This window comes from Amphiprion ocellaris, chromosome 7 (assembly GCF_022539595.1).
Source record: "Amphiprion ocellaris isolate individual 3 ecotype Okinawa chromosome 7, ASM2253959v1, whole genome shotgun sequence".
Taxonomy (NCBI): Eukaryota; Metazoa; Chordata; class Actinopteri; family Pomacentridae; genus Amphiprion; species Amphiprion ocellaris.
This window is the reverse complement of record NC_072772.1, coordinates 15,262,223-15,276,056: the sequence shown is the minus strand read 5'-3', so window position 1 is coordinate 15,276,056 and position 13,834 is coordinate 15,262,223.

Genomic DNA, 13,834 nt, shown 5'->3' with positions numbered 1-13,834 from the left:
CTTTTTGATATTGTTACGGATGATTACAGCTGTTTCATATTTTGCTGTGCTCGCAGCATATAGTATTGCCTTCAAAACTGGTGCAGATATCCATGGTGCCCTGAGGCAGGATGAATTCTAATAACTTTGGTGTCCTCTGACTTTCCATCCAGTACCATCATCAAGTGAAAACTGTGTACAATACTGTTTATTGGCTGTAAGCTTGCAGTAGAGGCACTGCAACCAGATCTTCGAGAAATGTTTGAGTGTATTTAAGCGTGAGAAAATGAAACGTCTTTGGTGCAACAGCAAAATCTGTGCATTATTTGCCAACATATCTGTTTGTGTATGATTAATTAGCGCAAAATACAAGTATTAATTAATTTTTCATCACTTTTAAAGACATTTTGCTTGTTATATCAATGCATTTTAAGCTTGTGTCATTAATCTTAACAGTGACAGAATTAACATTTTACTAGCTGTAGCCCAGCAAGTAGAGCAGTTAACAGTTCCTGCACACAGCCACCACTTCAGATCAGCATACGATCCAGGGGCAACAACAAAAGTTTGTTTTTAACTTGAACTACAGGCAGGACTAAAGTCCACTGTGCTAAAATTGTGGTAATAATTAATAAATTATTGGCTGGTAATGTTTGCAATTATTGATTAAAAGGATATCATTTCAAACTTGCATTCGTAATGTCCTGCCAAAAATGTGCCCTCCTTTAATGACACCTGTGCGACAACAGACTGAACAAAGGATGTGGTTTAGCTGACACCAACCAATGAAAATGTTCTGATCGGCCCTGACATTAATTTGTTGACATTATCCCAAATGTTTCCAAAAATGTTCAAACACAGAAAATAAGCAATTTCATCCATTGCAATGGTACGTTTAACTTTGGTTCCCCTTTATCTCATTCAGCTGGAAAAACACAATAAATTCCAGATCTTCACTGTGTTTTTTGCATTGCTCACTCATGAATAATTGTGATTGCTTTCACCACAGATAACAATGCTTAGCTAACTCACGACTTCATTGTCAACCCAACTTTAACTGCAGAAGCTGTGTGGGTGGTCGACTCATCTAATGGTAGCAATTAACCCTTACTTGCTTGACTATTGTTCATTAATGTGAATGTGCATGACAAAGTGTTATATGAATTAAACTTTCACACATTACTTCAGCAATGGTGTTGAAGACTTAAAACTCCCAGGGAGCCACGCTACTTCACTACATCATTAAACTACATTCTTTCCTGTTGTTCTGATTGAGAAAGCCATAGTAGCAGAAATTGCACACTCTGCATTCAAGTTCACTTCTCCTAACTTAGAAAATCCCTTGACTGTTACTTCTGAAACCATCCCCTCAATATGTTTGTCTCCCTCGCCTTCAGTCAGGTGTGCTGTTGTTGTAACTGAAGGTGTCCAGTCTATAACAGCAACCATCTGGGATCCTCAGGGTGCTCAGAGGTGAGTCCCTCCGTCTTTTAGAGCAGATGGCAACGCTTGAAGCAAAGCTCTCCGAACATCAAAATCCTGTGATTGTTTTTGCTTCAGCAAATTGTTCGACCATGGTGGGATGAAAGGAAACGAGAAACAACAAAACCAATCTGAAAATAAAACCAAAAGAGGGGTTTAACACCACAACAGGAACCAAAGGGAGCACAGCACCTGGTTTTCATTGATTGCATCTCTGCCAGCTGGATGCAGTTGTGGCACATGACCTCAGCTGCAATCAGACAAAAACAGTGGAGAAGGGAAAGAAAGACATGGTAATGGAGAAGGTAAGAGGAGCTCAGCTCAGGTCATTAAGGGTGGGTTTGGTGGCTGGACATTTTTCCACAGCTCATCATTTCACTCCTTGCATACAACTGTTCCTATTAGTTATACTAAACCTGCTTTTATATGTGTATGTATATTTTTATTTTTTCTGTGATGACGTAATTATTTTTCATATAACAACCTGTTCTGTTAAAGAAGGCAAAAAGCCCTGGAGCTTGTTTCTGCCGATTTGTTTTGCAGAATACAGATGAGCTGTCCTGAGCTCTATCAGCCTTATCTCGATGTCTTTTTGTGGGATGTGTGTAAATCTTATTTGCAAAGGAGGGACTTATCTAGTAGGCTGCAGAAATTAAACGTCTTGAACCCAGGCATTTTTGAACGAGAGGTTCTGAGAGCTCAAAGACAAAATCAGATCTTTGCCTGGTCCTTCCTGCTTTCAAATGTGAGCACTGAAGTCGTGACGTTCGCCCCTCAGAAACATGCAAATTAGACTGCACAGGCTCATATAATCTGATAAACATCCTCTATTGAATAGCAAGTGCCTAAACGCAATTTCTACAGGAAATTATACTGCTGATGAGCAGGGGATACAAATGGAGGTATAAAAGCCCATCAGGGATTTGCAGTCACAGTCTTATTGTCTTTGAAAAATATGCTCACTGTGGCACGTCCCCCTGTTGTGGAATTATGAAAAACTATTGTACAGTCTAATTAGCCAAATATTCTGACCCAGATACGATCGACTGGATTTGGAAACAGAAGACGATACGCTTGCAGGCAACATGTCTCTGAGGACTATCTTATCTGTGAACACAGAATCCCAGTAGAGGCGACCCACAATCAGCTCCCTCTCCTCCTCAGACAGATCATAACCAAACTGTGCTGCCTGCTGAAATCCAACCACCAAAGTCCTTGGAAGCAGAGAGAGGACCAGGAAAAGGAATTTAAGCCTAAAATTAGCTTCGGCTAACTGTGTCTCTTGATGCAGTGGTAAATTACAGATTGAGAAAGTTTATTTAAGAGGGTGTTTAATCTCAGCCATAGAAATTGAGGATCTAATTATTTTTAGAAGAAGACAATAAGAGGACAGATTCCTTTAAATTCAAGAATGAGCGTCTGCTTCAAGAGTAACAAGTTCGACTTTTTTTTTTTTAATCTCACCTTGAAAGTGATGATGAGGATTTGTTCTTTGCAGTATCGATCTGGTCAGAGATGCAGATCACATTTTGAAGGAGTGGCTGGGCTAAGGGGCTGCAGCCGGGGCTGATAAGTGTGACTGTCAGCTGACGTTGGCTGTGTGGACGGTAGCTGAACTCATTAGACTAATGAATATGGGGAGACGAGGGGGGAGTAGGGTGGGTGTGGTGAGCGATGCTTTGGGAGGAGAGTAGAGGAGAGGGCAGGACGGACTGACCTTTTTGAAGACTGAGGAAAGTGAGATATGAGAGACTCAGGTTTGCTCTGTCAGCACTATCTGGAAAGCCGGAGCATTGGGAACTGTGTGTGAAACTATCAAGCTGTAAGAACACTTAAAAATGCTTGTAACGACTGAGATGCAAAACCAGATGTAGAATGCTAACAAGCAACTGTGTGTATACATTTATGTACATTTTCTTATAGTTGCCACACACAGACTTTGGATTTACATGACTACATCCTCTGTGTTCTGCAAAATTTGTATTTTCCGTTATCTTATGTCATTTGCATTGTGTTTTTATTGTGACACTGAAGAAAATCACAGCAACAGAACAGACATGAAAGAAAAAGATTTCACCTACATGGTTACTTCCAGTTAAAACCACGGATGAGATCTGCGCCTCAAAGTTAATGAACAGTTCTGAGCTCTACAGATGCTGCCTGAGTTTCAGATGATTAAAGGTAGACAGTTTATCAAGTGCTGCACTGAAAACAACACCAGTTGAGGTGCACTAATACTCTTCCTAAAGCAGTGCTTGAAACCTAAAATGAAATAGTTTGTCATTTTTGGAAATGTGGCTTTTCACTTTATGGCATGAACTTATTTGAGGAGCTTGCTCTGTTGTCTGTAGGTGAAATATAAAGGTAGAGTCAGCAGGCGATTAGCTTATCATAGCACAAAGACAGGAAACTACAGAGAACACCCACTCATTCTGTTTAAAGGCAGACACGGTGCCATGCTATGGCTTACTCTGGTTTTTACCACTCTGAAATGGAACATCAGGTTGTGTGAAGTGCAGGAGTTGACTCATTCACATCGCAGACAGTTGTTAAACCACAGTTCATGACCAAATAGCTATTTAAATAGATTTTTTTTTAGTTTTTGGTTTTTTTTTGGTTTTTCTCAGTATGCAGCATGGAGTGCACATTTTAGCTCTGTATTAAAGGTCCCTTACTAAGCCTCTACTCAAAATACTGCAAAGATGGTGAATTTTACTATGATTGTACAAGCTCTGGTTTTACTCCTGTTCCTGTTTTAATGTCTGCGTCTTTAAATGCAGCTGAACTACTACTATTCAAAATCTGTTTCCTTGTCCGACTACAATAACAAAAAAAAATTTAAGTGGGGATGGTCTTATTCTGAATTTGACTGTTTGAACATACAGTATCTGTGAGCGCAGAGAGCAGGAGAGAAGGAAACTGATTTAGGTTGCACTGAAACTCAAAAAGTGACCTGAAAACACAGTAACTCACACAATTGTTTGCTGCTGTTGTATTGCTCTTAAAGTTTTCACTATTTCTGACTGTCCCTCAGTTTTGCAATTTCCACATCGTTCTAACCTGTGGGTAAATGATCAAAACTCAGGGTGAAATTAGCCACATTAGTGGTGCAGTGGGCTGGTACTAAGCATTTTCAGATATGTTGACATGACATTTCAAAAATAAAAGTAATCCACTGAATCTTGGGTCACTCAGATGTTGTAAGTGCATTAAGACTCTTGTTGTCACTCTTGCATCTAACAACAGAACATTTGGTTTGTTTTGCTCGTGTCTGAGACGATTTAGAATTAGCAAAAACTCTTCTCTAAACTGTGCGTGGGGATCTGTGACGTGTGTGGGGGTATGTGTGTATTTTAGTTTTGTTCGTTATATTGTTTGGACTTATTTAAACTTATTTATTGCATGTCATGTATTTTTATGTGTTTTTTAGTAGCATGTGTTCTGTTTTATGTGTTGCAGTGCAGCTTGATTTTACCTTTGTCTAAGACAAATTTCTCCCACAGGAGACAGTAAAGTAAACTTGACTTGACTTGAACTTGACTTGCCAAAAGCATCTGGAGAAAATAAATAAATCTGGTGGGCTGTGATACAGCTGATCTTTTGGAATGGCTCACCTGTAAACAGCAGGCAGTGAAGGGCAGGAATACACAAAGTTTTAGCTAAATGACTACTGGTTCCTCAACTGGCACATAGGAGTTCAGTAAAATTCTTACTGGCTTGTAAAGGTGGGAGGCTACATAGTTATGGGGGAGGCCTAACAGCCTAACAGATTTTAATTTACACCTCACGGTTTATAACAACCACAAAAGACAATTAAAATGGATTTTGGCCATATGGGACCTTAGTACATTGTATTAGTGCAGTGTGTTTATTTGAAGGGGATTCTGATTTGTTATGTTTTAAGCCACACTGACTGGAGCTGCAGCAGTATCAATCTACTCATCTGACTCTTGACAAGAATAAGTTTATTCCCCAAAATGTTGAACTTTCTGCGAGAAAGTAGTTCTGTTGTGAGCTGGAGAAACCTCCAGACAGACGTGTCAGAGAAATCAGCGGTACATGAAAATTTTAAAAGATTCAGACTAACTCAGCTTATACAGTATTATGATGTACACAAAAAGCCCTTGAAAGCAATTTCAGTGGAGAGTCAAAAGTCACCAGCCAAAAGGGAAGGTTATTATGCAAACACTATTAAATAAACAGCAGGAATAAAATGTGCAGTATGGGAAAGATATTTAAAATGCATATACACGTATATACTCACAGGCTGCATAAAGGCACTTTGAGACGTTGAACAAAGGTGAGGTAAAAGGGTCCTGGGAGGATAAACTGACTGTCCTGCCACAGGCCTGCATGGGAAATTGCTTCCATAGGGGGGAAGTGACAGTGTGTTTCCTAGTGAAACGCTACACACTGCTGGGGAGAAAGCAGCAGAGACCCAAGGAGAAGTGAGGGTCAATGAAAACATCCCATGGGCTGATATTTTCTGGTTCAGCAGCAAAACTGCACTTTACCAGTAATTTCACTAAAAGGCCTGACAGCAAAAACAGTCCTCATTTTTGTTATAGTTTTTTTTCAGCCCCCTTTAAAGCAGCAACTTTCCACTTTTGGAGATAATGAAAAACCATCCAGCTTGCCAGACGGCCTATAAGATGTGCACCAGCAATCACTCAGATTCAAGCGTAAATGCTTTATTTTGGTATATTCCACTACTTCAGTAGAATATCTTGTGTTTTTTCGTTGTTTTTCTTGTTGCATGTTAAGCAGTGCATTCCACTGCGTACAATATACAATAATCTTGGAAAAGCTGCAGAAAAAAAGTCCAATAACAATTCGTACAGTGAGCTTAAAGGTAAATAAACAGTAGAATACTCTGTTGAAAAATGCATAGAAGAAGAGAGGTGAGTCGTGGAGAGAAAATAGCCTTTATAGGCAGAATCTGTGACCCCTACAGAGACAATGACACTAAATCACTTGATCAACAAATCTCACACTCTTTGACTCCTCTGCCAATCCAGCAATGTCCCCTAAACCCTGCAAAGATAAATATCCTGCAGTATTTGCAGTAGTGAAGGACTTTTACCCAGCAGAATCTCTTAAGTGCAGCAGGCCTCTACAATGTGATCTTTGTTACAGAACATTTATGGTGCATTTGATTTTATTGCGTTTCTCCCCTGAAAACAGAGGAATGCTTTACAGAGGCAATATGGTGGAATATATATGATGTATATAGTGGTCAGTGGAAAGTAAGAAGAAATAGCCAACTATAAAAGACCTGGTACAGTAAGTCCAGTTCACTCATTGAGTTACTTGGAATGTTTAACTGTAGTGCTGTTTCTTGCAAACAATTAAAACTAATAGGTGGAAGGGAAAATAGTTATTCAATAACAAGAAACTGTACTTGAAGAATTTTATATATTCACCGTGATGTCAAACTTTCCCAGAAGGCAGGCAGCTTTTCTAGAAAACCCTCCACTACTCAGACAGCCTTTTGTTTCATATTTATAGCAACAACTGTGAAACAACAGATAGACAAAAACAGTAGAAAATCACCTGCCTTTGAAGCCAAATGCTGTGATTAAGTTGGTGAATCATGCATTAATAGATTTATCACCTTTGTTCCCCGCTGGTGGAGATGTTCTAATTTTTGTTGTGGGTTATGTGAGAACTGAAAGAACAGGACGTCTAACAGTCACGTTTTTTTCAGTTCTCACATAACAGGGCTGTTCGTAAAGCAAATAAAAATCTAGCAATGAATTAACTGTTGTGATGCAATGTGATGATGGTGAACGCTGAAGAGCTCATCGTGTGATTGCAGAACAGGATGTCAAAGAAAGGAAGACAGAATTAGTGATAAAGATATCATTAAAACAAATTAGCTGCACCTGAAATTCCAATTAATGGTATTTAACTATTTTTCCTATGTGAGTTGTTTGTGCTAACATCATAACTAGGTATCTCTTGCTATTCTGACAGAGTTTTATTCTCCAAAGCATACACAATTTAGCTCAGAATATTGCCATTCAAAAACTGTGAAAGCTATAGCATCCAATAGGGAGGAGGCCTCTGGTCAGAACCAGAACATGCTGCGGGGATCATATGTTCTATCTGGCTTCAGAGAACCACAGGATTCACCAAGTTGGATGGAAATATGAGTGAATCATTTAGTGCTGAGGTACTTCAGGTGATTGTAAAAGCTGTGACATTCTGAACCTGTACTTAGGACTTGATCAGTGGCAACCAAAGCAGCAGAAAAATCAATGCAACAATAACACCGGCTTCACTTTTTGACCAAGTCAATATTAGGCTGAAATGGCTTTTCTTTCCACGATTTATTGAGGAAATTCGCCCCTTACTAGTGAGGAAATGTGGTTTTTCCTTAAGCACTATCCATCACAGGGTTTTCACCGGCCTCTACTGTATGCCAACTCCACAAAATCCCCACCACACTCATGCGCTGTAGATTTTTATATGACGAATACGATGAGCTCGCCCCAGTGGAGCGACTGTAGTTTTATTACCTTCGCAGGGTTCTCGAGGCTCGGGGGAGCGGTGTTCATCCTTTTTCATGATTCCTGAGCTGGTTTAACAATTTAAAATGATGATGACTTAGTCAAAACTGGAGTGTTTCTCATCTCTAGACTGAAGTGTTACACCATACCGGGTGCACGGTTGTGTCTTTGATGCATACTGTTTGTTGTTGTGTTCTCATTTCTGCTGCTTCTCGCACTGAAATCTGGTGAATTATAATGTAGACAAAAAAAACGCGCTGACTTGGCACCACTGAGGTTTGGGATACGTGCTCACACTAACTCTCTCGCAGACACATGCGCTATGAACATATTTTTCTTCTGTGACAGAATCGCATTGGTCATAATCAAAATCATTTTGAGAACACATTCATACAGAATACAAGCAGTCAAAGTGTATGACAACAGCAATATTTATGGATGAAAACATATAGCTGTCTTGTTTTCTGCAAGGAATAACTTTCCCCACTACTGAGTGCATCACAGACAGTAAAAAAAAAATCTGTCTCCAACATTTTTCTCAGCGTATTTCTCAATTCAATAAAATATGATACTGATCCTTCACTAAAGCAAACATACAAGTACAGAAATGTCCAGCAGTCATAGTTATACTCAAGTGAAAGCAGCACAGTTCAGTAGTTTTCAACTTAGATAAATCTGAGGAGTTATGAGATGACTAATAATGTCGGAAAGAATAAAAAGTTAATTTCTCATACATATATTTGGACTTATTTCTTGGACAGCTCTCAGATTTTGTGAAACACTGGATGTTTTTTGTATCTCTTTGGGCCCAGTTATTTAAATGATGCCCTGTGAGAAGCTTAGAGGATAAACGTCTCTTTAGAGGAACTGCTAACAACTCAGAGACATCTCAAACATGACAAGGTGCTGCAGCTACACACTTCTGTTTTTTGTAAGAGGTCGCAAACCAAAAAGGCTCGAGGCTACCAGCATAACACCGGAATCTTGGATCAAAGTGTCAGCGTCTGAGTTGCGTCGTACATAATGTAGGCACCACGTTTTCACAAGGAGTTAGAATGCGTGGAATAAAAAGACAAAGAAGTGCTCTCTCTGACCTGCATGGAATTGGAATCTTTTGAAAAGCAGTCCTGGGGCGACCTGATGGCCCCAGTGGTTTTAGGGTGCACACCGCATATATGCCCTGAGCAGAGGATCTATGGTTTAAATCCCAGCTGGAGCCGTTTGCTGAATGTCATTCTGCTGCTCTGCTGCACTTTATGCTCTTCTTTCTAGTGCATTTTTTAACAATATAAGCAAAAATGCCCAAAAATATATCTTTAAAAGAAAAATAGACTCAGTCCGAGGAGTTCACCAATATTATAATGCACAAGTCTGTGATGTATGCTCTTTCAAGTAAAGTACAAAATACCTCTGTTATCCCTTAATGTTAATATTTGATTGACAAGAAAGATACTTAAAATATATCTTCTGAGAATCTCAAATCCACAACCAGAAATCTTCGTAACAGAAGACATTCAAACCAAACCATGGGCACGCTTGGAGGCCTGCAGACTCATTCTAGTTCTTCCACAAACAACATTTGCTGTACAGCCTAACTACTCAACCAGTAAGCAGCTTGTACTTCACCACAGTAATAATGAAAGAAAATGTAAGAAGCTTTGTGTTTGTTTTGGCCTCTCAGGGGATGCAGCAGCTTAAGGCAGTGTTAGTGCCCCACTGACATCAAACTACTATCTCTCTGAAAGAGTAAAATGCGCAACTGATTGGTGGGTAAAACCTTAAATAAAACCAGAGCCATCTAAAAACAGAGAGGTGGGCTTTGCAATGCATTACTTGGAGGTCATACCGTATAAGCTTGGCTTGTTTTCACGGAGTAGCAGATTTAAATTCCCACACGACCTGGGAAAACAAGATTTGAGAAGAAGAAAAAAAAAGAAAAGAAAAAAAAACACAACCTCAGCTCCCTCCTGTACTTGTGAGGTGCCCTTGATCAAGACACCAGACAGCCCTAGGCTTCAGTGGAGCTGCTGAGTGTCGGGCTGTGGTTGCACTGGGAAACCCCCAGACAAGTTGTTGCCTTCGGTGCATGTAATGCCATGAATATGAAGCAGGGAAGTGGAGGAAGAGAGCATGCATGATCACGTGACTTGGATAAAGGTCAGTGTAATATAATGATGTCATGAGCATTTTTGAAATGCTCCTCGATATGTAATTGCTATTTTTTCTTCTTTTTTTTTTTTTTTTACTTTGAGACACAAACTGTCTGGAGACATTTAAAGGTCCACAGAACAGACGTGGCTTGGAGTCAGTAATGTATCGTGTTTAATGCGCAGACAGATGCATCATTTATTTAAGTGCTGAAACATGAATATCTTCCCCTGAACAATTGATCCTCACATCAATAAAGTGGATTGAATTACCTATTTAACCTTGCCATCAATAAACCTTCAGAAAGGGCCACACTGGAAGACAGTGATTCACGTGTGCAGCTTCCACATATTCACATCTTACAGTGCTTCTAGTGGAAGGGGTTGAATGCACTGTTCTTGTGCTTAGTGTGTGTGTTCCAGTTTGAGCAAAGATTCTAAAAATCACAAGATGTGGTAGTTTCTGTGAGTTAGATTCTGTGCAAAACACGACAGTTTCATCTGTTCTGAAAACAGGACTGACTTCTGAGGTCATGACGCAATATCACTGCACAAATCCCAAACTGTTCATGGATAGTGGGAGATTAGTGTTGACATTTTGGACCGGAATCTATATAACATATGTCAGATAAAGTCCTCTAATCAGAGCACATAATTCATCATCTGTCCTCAGCAATGTTCCCTCTAATTTCTCGTGAGTCTGAGCAAACACACAAACTCCCTGAGCGTCCCTTGGACCACTGTGAGCAACATCAGACGTGTGCACTGTGGTCACACCAGCATCACATCCATTCAAGTTACATGGTTCATTAAAAGAATCAAATTACAGCATTTACATTTCTGTTAAAACACTTTGTCAACAGGAGCCAGTTGAACAGGAGCCAGTTGAAGGCTAGGAGTGTGACAATATCTCGATATGGCGATATATTGCGATATTTTGTCTCCCGATCGATTATCGATATGCTCCCGCCAAGGATCGATACTTTTATTTAACGTACGGCCGCTATAAACGGCTCTTTCAATGTTCATTGCTTATTGGGCAATTCCTTGGTGGTCCGCTAGGGGCGCTCCTCCCGGGAGTGGCGGTGAAGTGGGCGGAAGTCGCCAGGCGAAGAAGATATCCATCGAGCGCACAAAGGGAGAAAACATGGCGGCAACAAGCGAGAAACAGAAGTTGAAAGATGCACCGGCAGCTTACAAGTCAAAAGTGTGGGTACATTTCGGATTTTACATTCAAGCGCTGGCGACATCATCAGTGTTCAGAGAAGTATGCTCACTCCTGAACATGCTGACCAGCTGCTCTTTCTCAAGAAAAACATGCACATCCCTGTGTAACACGGACATGTCCAGAACGTGGATCAGTTTTGTAGAATTCTCAGTGTTTAAGTTCTAAAATCTGTGTGATGTTTAAAAATGCACTTTTTGAACTACATCATTTCTCAAGATAAATCATTTTGATATTTGAACATAAGCTTAAGCTGTTAAGTTTTGTGGTATGTTCTCTCTAAATGTGCAGGTAGATGGATGCCTTGCAGTAGATTTGCACTTGGTCGCACTGTTACACAGAAATGGTGTCGCTGTTTAAAAAAGGAACACATACCTTTGTTGCTGAAATTTTGCACTACAATAGTGATTCTTTTAAGAAAGACACTCATTTGTTTACAACAATATTGTAATAGAATAGTGTTACTGTTAAGAAGACACTTGTATTTGTTTACAGAAATGTTACACTGAAATATTCTAAGGCACTAATTTTTGACAGATTGTGTCAGTAAAAGTGCAAAAAAATAAACACTATTTTTTTCATTTAAAAATACCTTGTTTTTGTCATTAATAGTTGTATTGTGGAGTATCTTAGATTGATTTCCTGCCTAATATATCGATAATCGCTGTATCGCCATATCGTGAGATAATCGTTATCGTGAGCCTTGTATCGTGAATCGTATCGTATCGCAAGGTACCCAGAGGTTCCCACCCCTATTGAAGGCTGCAGTGATTTTAGTGATACTACAATGTATAAGAGTGAAGTTATTGAATTTTTGTCTCTCTTTACTGTTGCAGTGGTTTTGCAAATTGCAGATGGACCCTGTTCACTCCATAGACACCAATGTTATTCCTGTAGCTTGAAAGACAGCGACTTTTGATAAAACTGGGCTTGTAGCACATTGTCTGCCTTGCAACAATGGGAAAGAGGTACCGTTTATGTTTTGACAACCTATATCTAATGAGTTATTGATGCTGGAAGTCCGAATCTGTGAATATCTTTCCAACTTTACTGAACTTGGGGCCACTACCACCTAAGGAGTGATATATTTAATTTTGAAAAAAGCATTTAGCCATACTTAAAGCTTTAAGTGCTTTATTAACACGGAACTAAAAATTATGTATTGTTTTATTATCACAGGTTCTGTCTGAAAAGAGGAGGCATCATTTTAAACAGTGAAATCAAACTAACAAAATGTAATGACCAACCAGTGAGCAATACTGGATTTTGCAAAAACATAAACAACTTTTTTAAAATCTAAATCTTATCTTAACACAGTTAATGTATTAACTTATTTTTGTGTGTATGCATGTATTTATTGATTTATTTAGTACTGTTAACATAGAGTTCTCAGTGATTTTTTCTTAAGATAGGCAAAGGCCATTTATTGATTACATATAGGCTATTAAATGTTTCTTAAAAACTAAAAAGCATTTTTAAAAAAACAACTTAGACATTTATTGAGTCACTAAAATACTGTAGAGTACAGACCACATCAGCATGATTATAAGCATCCTCTGGTAAATTAACAACCAGATACTGTTGTCTCTCACCATATGGACTTCAGGAGATGACTGGGGGATGATAAACTGTGACCTACTGGTTGGGTTCTCTCTGTTCTCATGTTTCTTACATGTTTGTCCCTGACAGCCGGGTCCTAATGTTTTTTGAGCAACACACCATACTATGACGTTTTTACAATGATGGTTCTACTATGGAACCAGTTTGACATGTTCAGGTGTTCTTTGTGTGAAAACTCAGAGATTTCAGGTATCAGAAGGTGGTTTTCAACTTTCTTTGTTAACTTTCTGCTTCACCTTTAAATTAAATTTCCTTCACTAACCCCGCCCTCTGGACTTCCAGTAAGCTGTGTTCCTATTGGCTGTCCAGGTGGCTGTGTTCCTATTGGCTGTCCAGGTGGCAGCTTGGTGTTATCAGGAACACCTGAGCAGTTCAGTGTCTTCCTGCTTTATTTAGCTGCAGACAAACATTTCCTCTGCTTCTATTCACCACTGAACCGGGTTTGGCTCCATTGCTATAGTTTGTTCTTTAGGCGTTGGCTTGCAGCTTCCAGCAGTAAAATCGTCTTTAATGTGTTTCTTGGTGTGTTTTAGGGCTTTGTACTGGATAGTTGTCTTGGTAAATGTGGTTCTTTAGCCACAGTTAGCACATGGTTCTAATGTGTGCAGTGATTAGTGGATTTGTTGCAGCTGAGTTGTGTCTTTATCTTGGCTGTAGTGAGTCTTTAGAGGTTTTTGGTCAGACACATTCTGTATTCTTGTTTGAGAACCAACGTTGGCTAGAGTAAGGTAAGAGTTCCTGTCCTGATTCTCTGTTCTCAGAGGTTCTCTGGTAGGCTGCAGGAGACTTTAGTGTTTGGGTTGTACTAGCTTGGTTTTTGTCCGGTTTCATTTGGACAACTATCTTGAGGCCCCTCCATGTGGTTTAGT